At 42.9% G+C, this 11964-nt stretch overlaps 1 long non-coding RNA gene across 16 annotated transcripts; it reads left to right on the forward strand.

Annotated features, from left to right (window-relative positions):
* The first annotated feature begins 206 nt into the window (after window positions 1-206).
* Window positions 207-8696, forward strand: LOC125526811. Of its 16 annotated transcripts, none has more exons than XR_007291902.1 (17): window positions 208-655; window positions 1115-1186; window positions 1343-1457; window positions 1536-1639; window positions 1739-1780; window positions 3198-3270; window positions 5511-5621; window positions 5718-5852; window positions 6127-6186; window positions 6611-6841; window positions 6921-7027; window positions 7119-7195; window positions 7281-7322; window positions 7469-7575; window positions 7693-7974; window positions 8262-8302; window positions 8456-8696. It is a non-coding gene; the product is annotated as an uncharacterized LOC125526811 (long non-coding RNA). The 16 variants fall into 16 exon arrangements; XR_007291903.1 differs by having other exon boundaries at window positions 209-655; window positions 7294-7322; window positions 7431-7575; XR_007291904.1 differs by having other exon boundaries at window positions 209-655; window positions 7308-7322; window positions 7431-7575.
* The last annotated feature ends 3268 nt before the right edge of the window (window positions 8697-11964 follow it).

Genomic DNA, 11964 nt, shown 5'->3' on the forward strand with positions numbered 1-11964 from the left:
ACGTGCTGCGCTTTTGCATGGGCTATCTAGTGCTGTACAACTAGCAGAGCCGAATAAGATAAACCCCACGGTAGCTAACCTTGATAGAATCCAAAACAATAAGGTGCGCATCAAGGGCACCTCCTCGCGCATTCCACCTCGTCAATTTTACTGTGCTAGTGAGAGAGAGAAAAAAAGTAAAAAAGCGCAGGACGTCGGTGCCTTCTTTTCTTTCTCTCTTTGTACACGCAACCTCCCCTTTCCTCCTTTCCCTAGGCTGCCGCCGCCACTGCCCCAGCTCCTCCGCCGCCCGGCACCACAGTACGCCGCCTCTATCCCCGCCCTGAGCTCCGCCGCCTCCACCACCGGCTCCTCGCTGTAGTGCCAGCACCGGCCCGAACACCAGCTTCCTCACCCCTCCCTTTCTTCCCCGAGTACGGCAGCGGAAGGAGGATTTGCCAGACTCAGGTCGACATCGCGGCCGCTGTCCAAGGTGAGGAAGAGGAGTGCGGCGGCGAGCTCTTCGAGTCCGGGCCCTCGCTGCTTGTCTTCCTGCTCATCATCCAGGGCGGCGGCATGGACCTCTCCTGCTACGGCGAGAGGCTGCTCAGCTCTGCGCGCTTCGCGCGCTCCCTCGACCTCCCCCCTCCCCGGCCCCAACCCCTTCCTGCTCGAGGTATCGCGTTGCTCCCTCCCTCCCTGCCATCCACCCTTCGTCCTGTGTTGCATCCAGCCATCCAGTGATATTGATTGGTTGCTTTTCATTGTGCCATGCGCCTGTAGGTTCCAGTTTGAGCTGCTGATGCGGCAGCCGCTGGATTTGATAAAAGGGCCTGCAAGCTGCAGAAATTTGGGAAAAAAAATACATGATGAGCCTATTAAACATGGTTTCTGTTTCACGTGGATCCTACTTAGTACAATATCCAACAATTTAGGCAATCGGACACTGATTTCAAGCCATGGTTCATCATGTTGCATATATTTGTACCGAATATTCACTCAGTTTTTTGTTAAATAAGCTACCTTTGTAGCTTCCATCATTTGGAAGATAAGTTTTTTTAGTTTAATAAATATAAGTTACTTCAGTCAGTTGTAATGGAATATTCATGTTTTGGACTTTGGCCATAATTTGCAGAAGAAAATGGATACTGCTGTCATTCAGAAGGACTTGGGCCTTCCAGTTGGAGAAGCAATATTCGGGAAAACAGTGTGCTTTTCGTGTATAAGTTACTTTTATCTACTTTCCACAAGAAAAATCCCATTTGAGTAGAAACTTGTATTTACTGTGCTAGATACTGTTACTTTTATCTACTTTCCACAAGAAAAATCCCATTTGAGTAGAAACTTGTATTTACTATGCTAGATACTTATCCTGGGGTTCGGAGCCATTGGCATGGAAATTGCCAAGAGACTAAGACCATTTGGAGTGAAAATTCTTGCTACAAAAAGAAACTGGTCATCAAATACAGTGTCTTGTGGTAAGCTGCAGTAGTTGCAGTATCATTCCCTTATTAGATGTTGTGTTATCTTCCTCTCTCAAAATATTGCTATTGCAGATCTTGATGGGCTGGTTGACAAGAAAGGTGGTCCAGAAGATATGTACGAACTCGTTCGAGAAGCTGACATAGTTATAACTTGCATGACGTTAAACAATGAATCAGTTAATTCTTCTCTTTGTTCATTTATTTAATAAAAATTCTGCCAGTAATATCTCTATTTGACTTCAGTTAGGCGGTTACTAAGCTATAAATATTTATAGGTTGGGATTGTGGATCACAAGTTCCTGTCAGCTTTGAAAAAGGTACATGTATTTTTCTCCAATATACTTGTCTGCATCGTAGGAGATTTACATCTTCTCATTTCTTAAATCTTCTTTTGAGATTTATTTATTTTACGGAATAAATAAGCCATCATTCTTGATTCATCCTGTAAGAAGAAAATTTGTATATGAGGAAACATTAATCTTAGAATAGTGTTGGAGGATCAGATTGTGCTGGTGTATTCATTGGAATAACCATCAGAAAATGCCAAAGTGATCCCAGGAGCATATGTTCTTGTTTCAAAGAACAAGCGTGCTGCTCCAAGTTTTCAAAAGGAAAAGATATCAAGAATATTCATAGACGTTCGTGGAATGATACTGTATGTACAGCTCTTTTGGTAAAGTCTATAAAGAAATGCATACATATAGCCTCGTGTGTTCCCCGCAAAAAAAAGCGTCGTGTGTTCCCCGCAAAAAGGGTGCCGTGTGTGTGCACCACTGCAGATCAAGGTTTTTTCCGAGTGGTAACCGAACAGAACTTTCGCTGACCCCCAAGAAACAGTGTAACTGTTCGACTTTTTTGAAAAAAAATGAATTCAAATGCTAAGACTGTCAAATAGGCTCTGTATGCATATGTTATCACAACTCACTGCCTCGTGTGGTGGTGAGGTCCATAACTTACACCCTTGGAGGTCTTGGGGATTCCCCTATTGTCCCATCAATGTTTGCAGCTTCTTCAGCTGTAAATGGTGCATAGCAAAATAGTGCAGCAGCGAGGGTTAAAACCCACACCCCACACGGAAAAAAGGCATGTGCGAGGTGACCAGTGGAATCCGTGAGAGTATGTGTGTGTGCCAGATTAAAATTACATATTGTGGCGCAAAAAAAAAATCAAGAATTTGTTTGAATACGTTCAGACGGAATAATTCTGAGATTTCCGAGATTTATCGCAATTCGGTTCTTCCGGCCCATTCCAAAAAAGAAAACCGGTATCGGAAAAAAAACTTGCTGCAGAAACACATGTGACAGGCATAACCGACCCCAATCGGCACAAATTATGGGATGTTTTAACTATTTAAATTAGGAAGATATCTTGTAACCTGGCCCTTACGCCAGCAGAAATAAGATATTGGCTCTATGTAAAGAAGATCCTCTTAGAATATATTAATGAAACAAGAAATAATCAGCCTTCTCTTCGAGCCTGTCCTCCACTATCAACCTAGCCGTACCGGGCTGGCGGTATTATCCATCATGAACTAAGGTTCATGGCATAGAGTTGATATTATAGTATTTCTCTCCTTGCACACACATAAATGGACATATTTCATGACAAAAACTTACAGAGTGCATATATTATTTTGCAATCTACATATAGGATCTGTTTTTGATTTTTGGAAAACTGTGAAGTATGCACCTGACAGCAGAACTCCCATTCTCAATAACTGCCATGTTCTTGTAGGGATCATATCTCATCAATATTGCCAGAGGGCGCCTACTGGACTATACGGCTGTGTTTAATCACCTTGAGTCAGGTCATTTAGGTGGTTTAGGCATTGATGTTGCTTTTTTTTAGAAAAGGAGGATGACCCCCGGCCTCTACATCTGGAAGATGCATACGGCCACTTTATTGATTATTCTCGAGGACCTTACAAAGTATTATAATAATGTGACTGAATCCACCCTCTTGGCAACATATGCCACTACTCCTATTCAAAATGATGAAGGGGTGCTAGTTGGGCCACTACCCGAACCACTCACCTAAGCCTAACATCAAAAGCCGGAAGCCAAAACTCATTCAGAAGCCCCAGCCGAGCCACATACCGGGTCTGGGGCACAATCCGGTCAGACGCACTCGTGTGTCGTCGCCGCCATCTTCCACAGGTCCGTCTTCAGATCATATTGAGGCTTCTACCTTGTCTGGCCACTCTGCCATCGACGTCATCATGACGCCGGACAGCAACCTCCTCCTGCGCGAGTCCATCTCCGTGCATCGGACGCCGAGCCTCCACAGCGCCATGCCGCCGATATCTGTCGCCATCAATGTGTGAGATGAAGCACCGCTCCACCATCCCCCCAGCCAGCACTTACTCCAAAACGATGCCCCCAGGAGGGACAGCGATAAAACGCCATCATCGTCTGATCCGGAAGACCCAGATTTAGGGTTTCCCCCGGAGCATCCCGAGCCTGATGACGCAGACTGCAACGACGATGCCTCGACAAGGGAACGACATCTAAGACGCCGCCATCGTCCGCCATGACCGTAGTCGGCGCGATTTTCATCGGCAGTTGCTCCACCAGACGTGCGCCGCCGACGTCGCTGGTCCCTTCAACCGGAGCAAACTCCAAAACAATGCCCTAAAGAGGGACTACGACGCAAAAGCGCCGCCATCGTTCGATCCCAAGGAGATCTAGGGTTTCCCCCGGAGTTGCCCGCGCTGTCAAGGACCAGACAAGGGTAGAATCCCGCGGATCTGCCCAGCTGCCGACGAGTCGCACCCACCACCGTGCCGACGACATACCAGCGATCAAGGCCCATGCATGGGCATAGATCTGGCCGCGCCGCCGCAAACCGATCCGGTCACGCCGCCGCCGTCCCTGGCGGCCGCGACGCACCAGATTGCGAGACCTCGTGCCGCGGGGAAGCGAGGTCACCGATGCGCCGCCACCACCCGTCGTGGCGTCCGGCCCGCCCGCCACGCTCCGGCCCGGGGGCGCTGTCCCGCGCCAGCCCCACCCGAGCGAGAGGGCCCGAGTCCCCGCTGCCGCCGGCGACGGCAAGGCTTCGCCTGGCCGCGCCCTTGGGCGGCGGCGAGGGAGGAGGAGGAGTGGGGGAGGTCCGGCCGATGGGATCTGGGGCCTCCCGATCGCCCACGCGGGGGGCGGCTCGGGAGGGTGAGGGGAGGGTGATGTTGCTTGGACAGAGCCATTCGATCCGGAGGATCCAATTCTGAAATTCCCAAATGTTATTATAGCACCACATGTTGCAGGAATCACAGAGTTGGTTTGCACTTGTTTCTTTGCAATACACAGAGTTGGTTCTCATTTACCAATCATGTAGTTGTCGCTAGTAGTTATATCTTGACAACTCCTATAGTGACATTATACTATTTGTGTTAAAAGAACTTCTAGATTCAGAAGCGCCACATTTATTTATTTATTTTTGAGCCAACTGTGACGTTTTAATATCATTAGGTAGCATCAATTGCATTAGCCTCTATAATACGTCTGGTGGATCATCTTTCCAAACAAAACTAGCACTAGAATCATATGATTTATGAGCTACCTCATTGGCTTCATGAGCACACTGTTTAAACATCACAGTGCCAATTTGGATGATCAGCTTTCCTGGCCACAGGCCTGGTATGAAAATGCAGTATTCTGTTGGAAGAACTTTTTTTCTCATGACTAAAAGCATCAGTAAACAAGAACATATATGCTTAAACAAAATGGTTTATTCTTTATTGATATTAGCCACTTAGCAACCTCCTCTTTCTCTTTGCGCATAAATTCATGATTTTCCTTGTGGATTGTTGCTTCCTTTTTCGATATCCTAGAATTACTTTGAACTGAAGGACACCTCATTCAACCCCTGCTTAGATAGGCGTGTCATGTGCATTATCATTTCATTCTTAATAAAGGAAGTCACCACCATCATCATTAACTGTGTGTATTATCATTGAAATCTTCGACGCAAAAGAATTAAAGCTGGCTGACTTGTGTGACCATTTACCATTTCCTCTCGTACTGAATTTTGCTCTGCCTTTGTGTGCAGGTTGTTGGTGATGTTGCCCTCAAGCTTCACGCGGGGGAGCCATTCACCAAAATAGAATTTGTGAACTAGGCAAACTGAGTAGATGGCGGCATTGTTGATTTAATTTAAGACGTATAACTAGACCCAGAATCCACCCTTCGTCCTGTGTTACATCCAGCCATCCAGTGATATTGATTGGTTGCTTTTCATTGTGCCATGCGCCTATAGGTTCCAGTTTGAAGCGGACACCGTCGTCGTCCCTTAGATTCCCTCCTCCACCGCAGATCGACTCCAGTTGCGTCGACTCCCGCCGCCGCCGGGGTATACTCCGCCAAGATCGCGCCACCACCGCTGCTGCCACTGGTATTTCCCTGCTCCTCTCTCCTTGCGCTAAACTGTACAAAATATATTATTTTCGTGGGCAAACTTATAGAAGTAGGATGGTCCTTTTTACCTTGGAGACATTGCCTTGTACTCCCTCCGTTCCTAAATATTTGTCTTTCAAGACATTTCAAACGACTACTACATACGGATGTATGTAGACATATTTTAGAGTGTAGATTCATTCATTTTGCTCCGTATGTAGTCACTTGTTGAAATGCCTAGAAAGACAAGTATTTAGGAACGGAGGGAGTAGTTGAGGTTGGAGATGCAGAGCTTGGTGCAGCATATGGATAAGGCACGCCCAGTTTGACTTGTAGGTGTTGTTGATTTTATCATGCACTTCCATACAAAGATTAGAAGTAGAAGGTGTTCTGCTTACATTTTCCATGCAAAAAAAATTGACATTTTCATAGCATTACTGAATACAATTGTATTTGCATGACATTTATACACATTACTGAATGTACATCGCTGAAATTGAGCTCTTATGTACTCAGTGTCAGACACAAAGTTCAAGTATCAGTTCATATAAGGAATAGGCATCCTAACTTTGTAAAAGTAGATATGATAAACATAGGAACTTACTTCTGGTACTAATCCTTTGATGCTTTTCTTTTTATTGCCACCAGTATAAGATTAAGCTGGACAGCAAAATCTTGGATAGTATGTAACACCCTTTCTGCATATTCAGAATCTGTATGCAAACACACTCAATTTGATCTAACTTTTGTTGATAGGCATAAACCACTACACAACATTATATGCTAGGAACGACGGGATGCACGTCAGAAAACTTGTCATGAATGATGCTTCAACGGATGCTGCAGTCATCTCATCTCCGTCAGTCATGATGAAAAAACATATGATAATCCCCATAATCCAGTGTCAATATTACTGATTTCTCCATGTGCTATGCAGCTTACAGGCATGGAAAGAGAATAGGAAAAACGATATACTTGCAGCTTCAGGTTTTCTCTGAACTTTTGTTTGCTATCTTATTTAATCACATGTTCAATTGATAATACACAAATATTTGTCTACTTTCAGGCAGCATTGAGTTTGCTGCACATAGTTAGTTCCCTAGGGAATGTTCAGTCTGGTGAAACATGTTAAGAAGAAGTATGGAAATCCGCCTGTGTTCATTACTAAGAATGGTAAGTCGCTGAAGATTGTATAGTTCCCTGCCGATAAGATTTTTGCCCTTAAATAAATTGTCAGTGATAATTAACTACTTATATATGGCAGGCATGATAGGTTGAAATATGTCTTCAAGATGATAAGAGGATACAGTACCACAACGAATACATGTTAGATGCTATAAGGTGATTTCATTTCTCTGTGCATATGCTAGAACTGAACCACCAACACTGAGCATCATCAATGCGTGCCACTGTAATCGCTGACCAGATTGGTACTTAAGTGCTCGATATGCAGCCTGAACTACTGCAGGTACTTTGTGTGGTTCTAACTATCCATGTTTATATTTAAATGTCAATAAGATCAGTATGGATGTGGAGCCATGGTTCTGCTCACTAGCGACAATGTGTATTCTTGCAGTTAGAATGGAGTTGTTTTAAATACTAGACTATCTACAGGACTGAGCGCTACAGGTGCAGAGGATAGTTCTTTCGATTAATTGTCGTGTTGAGGCAAGTGCACGGCGGACCTTTTCTCCGTATACTTGACTGTGTTGTTGACGCAGGTACACACCCTCCTCTCTTCTTCCTGATATTTTCCTTCCCCTTTCTTCCAGTGCCCTACTTCTAGACCATCTCATCTATGTAATCATGAAATTTCATTTTTCTAAAATTTAATTCAGGTCTATGAAAATAAGTTGAGTAGTCTGACTAGAGGATGACAGAGGACGTCGAGATTTTGATCCAGCAGCCTTGCCCCCTTTCGTCCGGCGTGCCGCCTGCAGGAGGTTACGTTCTAGATCTTCAGAATTTTTAGGTACTCACTCTCCCTTGATGCTCTTTGATCGAACCTACTTTGCAGGAAAGCGTGCCAGTAGTAAGAAGTTTTAGCAAGTCTGTTATTGAAAGTGTTGTAGGCACTGATGTGATCCGAGGTGACCAACCTGAGCAGCAGTTTAGTGAAGGTATACTCAGACCCGAGGATCCTAGAAAATTATAAATTATAGTTGTTTGCATAGCCAGATCATTGATGGGTGCATATTATTGTTTACACAAGCAAACTTAGTTGAGTAGTTCATTGATTAATTTGGACTAACTGAATGTGATCTTCCCAATCTAATATGTGTACTTCTAGCTCTAAGGACTAGCAAGAGTTAAATATTGCAGGTTGTAAATGATGGAACTCATATAACTGAATGTGAAGGAAGTACCGAGAGTTGCTAATTTCGTATTTTTGGTTTGTACAACTCAGGTGTTTGATACAGTTCTCCTAAAAAGGGAGAAGTGTCTGAGGTGATTTCTTCTTTGCATGATATTACAGTGTCCTTCCGTATTTTCTGTTTTTTGTAGGCATGTTAAAATGTTGTTGTTCCTTTTGACCACACTAATGTGTCTGTCCACTCATCAGTCACCACGCCTAACTATTTTCTATTTATTTTTTTGTAGGAAATCTACTTGCTCTTTCAAGCTATGAATATTTTAGATCAGTATATTTTAAGGTTGTAAAGACTGATGTGTCGGCTAAAGCTTAAAGATCATAAATTCATTGTTTACCCTACCAAGTTTATTTCTCATTGAAGATTATTCTAGAAACTATATTATAAGCCCATTGCTACTTTTTACATGTAACTTATGGTATATCCTCATATATGTCAAGACTATAAAACAAGTGTCTTCGTCCTGCTCATACATCTTTTCATTATGATCTGCGTTAACCTCTCCCATTGCCTTGAGGTGCAAAGTGAATATGTTGATATTGATGTCATTTTATTCTTGACTAGATAAGGTCTAACCTTACTCTTGAATTTTCTTGGGGAAGTGTTCCAACCAAACAACGGCGGAGCCAGGAAATACACACAAGGGGGGCCGAACATTGACCACAACTCCAAAATTTAATAAGGTGTACGGAATTTATAAGAATATATAGAAATTCATACTGAGATAGCAAAATATGTAAGTATATAACCAACCAAGTGTTCATAACATAGGCATATCTCTATACATCAATAGGTTGGAAGCAAAATGTACAATTAGACGTTGATGAACTAACAGTTATCACTCGAAGTCCACGCGACGGTCCGTTGTATTGAATTCATCAATAATTGCATCAGTTGAAAATCCTACTGCAATCTCTTTCTCGATGTAGATCAACAAGCAATCTCTTAGAAACATGTCTTCCATTTTATTTCGGAGTCTTGTTTTAACAACTTTCATTGCCGAAAATGCATGTTCTGTTGTTGCGGTTGAGACAGGCAAAGTGAGAATAAGTCGAATTAACCTGCAAATAAAATCAATTAACACTTGATGTAATGGTCAAAGCAAATAATACAAGAGCGGAAATATTGTATGACTTGTCAATCAAATAATAATCCACTGATTTTCCTGTTTTTGCAAGTTGTTGACAAAGATCTCCTACACTTGACAGATTCTGAAACCTTGGATTTGTAGGTACATCAAGCTCATAATGTTGTAGTTGACATCTCAAATTGTTTCTTTCCTGTTCTGAAAAGTCAGCGGGGTAGTATTTTGAGGCGAGAGAACATACATCATCAATGTTCAATGAACTAAATGAGTCCTTGGGATTCAAAGAATTGCAGAGGATGAGAATCTCTGTTGCTTGTTCGCTGAACCTGCAGTTTAGTTCATGTAGTTGTTGGTCAACTGCAACTGTAAAAATATCATACCGATAGTGATGCTCGGCTGTACTGAGATCATCTGCACGAGACCGAATGAAATCAACATAGTTGTCAGTCATATTTGGAGCAGTAATTCCATGTTTCTGGCAAAACAAATTCACATCACTAATCAACTTAGCCCAGCCATCATCTCTTAGCTGCTGTACCAATTTCTTTGTAGTGGAAACATCATCCATGGCATTCAAAATATCTTGGGATTTCTGATGTAGTTTCTTGCATAACATATCTGTTATTCCCATCAACTCTTTCATGACATGCAGAATAAATACGAAGTCAAATGACATCATCAACCTAACAGCACCAGCAGCCTTAGCTCGTGCAGAAGGTGAAGAACCTGACCCACTAGTAGTAGCAATATTTTTAGTACCAAAAATGTAGGACCGTAAAGCTTCAAGAGGCTACAAACCGAACCATAGTGAGAACTCCATCTAGTGTCACAAGGCCGCCGCAAAGTTCTGGCCTGGTTTGCTCCACTTCCTGTTTCAAGCTCACTGAGCTCAATGAGATGCTCCATTACAGCCACTTGATTAGCATGCAGCTGATCATTTTTCTTGCTAGAAGACACAACAGTATTGACAACAAGAGCAAGATGATCAAAAAAATTATGGACTTCGGTTACTTCTTTAGATGCACCAACAAGAGCTAGTTGCAATCGATGAGCAAAACAATGAACATAGTATGCGTATGGACACTTTTCCATAAACTTGGCAGGTAGACCGTTCCACTCTCCACGCATGTTGCTAGCACCATCATATCCTTGTCCCCGAATATTTTGAACATCCAAATCATGTTGGGACAAAACAAAATCTATTTCTTCTTTTAAAGTTGCTGAAGATGTATCTTTAACATGAACCAGATCAAAAAAACGTTCTCGATTGAAACCTTGTTTATCAACAAAACGGAGAACAATGGCCATTTTCTCTCTTTTAGATTCATCTCTTGGTTCATCAATAAGCAGGCAAAACTTGGCATCGCCAATTTCATTGCGGATTGAACTTTGCACATCACAAGCCATAATATGCATGATTTCTTTTTAAATTGTTGGTGAAGTATACTTTGCATTTCCTGGAGCATTGCCTAGTACAACAGCACCAACCTCCTCATCATAAGAAGCTATCAGTTTTACCATTTCAAGAAAATTACCTTGATTCTTTGATCCCACACTTTCATCATGTCCTCGGAAAGGGCAGGCTTGAAATGCTAGCCACCGCAATGTATCAATTGTTGCCCTAAGCCTCAGCCTGTTTGCTCTTATATCTTCTGTTGTTTGTCTCTCCACTAGCTGTCAATATGGCATTGTTGATTCTTCAAATTGTCATAACATTTGGCCGCATAGTTGTGAGCAGAGTCACAAGTATTTCCCATATGAGTTAAGAAAGCACAATTCTTTCCGTTGTTAACCTTTCTCCAATTCTTGAACCCTTTCACAGTGAACACATCTGATCCAACTTTCCCAAGTGGCTTCTTAGAAAACAGAAAACATGGAAAGCAAAAGACTGCATTTTCTGTAGGTGAGTATTCTAACCAAGGAAATGCCTTGAACCAATGATATTGAAACCTGCGTGGGTGGCTTTCTGGACCAGTAGGAGGGTATATTTCCTTTTTAAAGTGATATGCTCCACACTTCACATACGCTTTTCTTGCTTTCTCTTGGTCATTGACAGGAAGATCCCAAAGTTGGCAACGCAGCCCTGGGTCTCTTTCCACTACCAGAACACCACTACCATCATTGACCCTATTAATTCTAAGTGGAGCCTCTTCTTCTTCCTCCTCCTCAACAGGTTGCTCCTCCTCCCCTCCATCATCTTCTTTTTCTTCTTCCTCCTCCTCTCCCCTCCCCCTCCCTCTGCTTCTTCCAAATCAGGACAAGCAACATCTGAAACCAATGCCTCATCAAGTCTAATTTTCTTCTTATAGAAAGAATCCATAGTCTTCATTTTATTTTTAGCCATGAGTATCCTACAGAGATTAATCACGGTTCTAATAAAAAACCAGATCCACAAATAGATAATACAAATAAGAAGAACAAAGTGACAGATCTGTGACCTTTTACCTGGATGAGTGCTTCCTAATGTGCTCCAAACGCAGAAAGAGAGAATTAAGGAGCGGTTCTTGGGGAATTTCCTCCTCTTTCCACCTTGGTCTTGGAAGAACAGAGAAGAAGAGACTGCGAGATGCTTCAGGAATGAGAAAGAAAAGAATGGGATGGCTCGTGTGTGTGGCTGGGAGTGAGAACAAAAGTCAACAAAGCAAGGCACT

The sequence above is a fragment of the Triticum urartu genome, unplaced genomic scaffold, assembly GCF_003073215.2.
Source record: "Triticum urartu cultivar G1812 unplaced genomic scaffold, Tu2.1 TuUngrouped_contig_1959, whole genome shotgun sequence".
Lineage (NCBI taxonomy): Eukaryota > Viridiplantae > Streptophyta > Magnoliopsida > Poales > Poaceae > Triticum > Triticum urartu.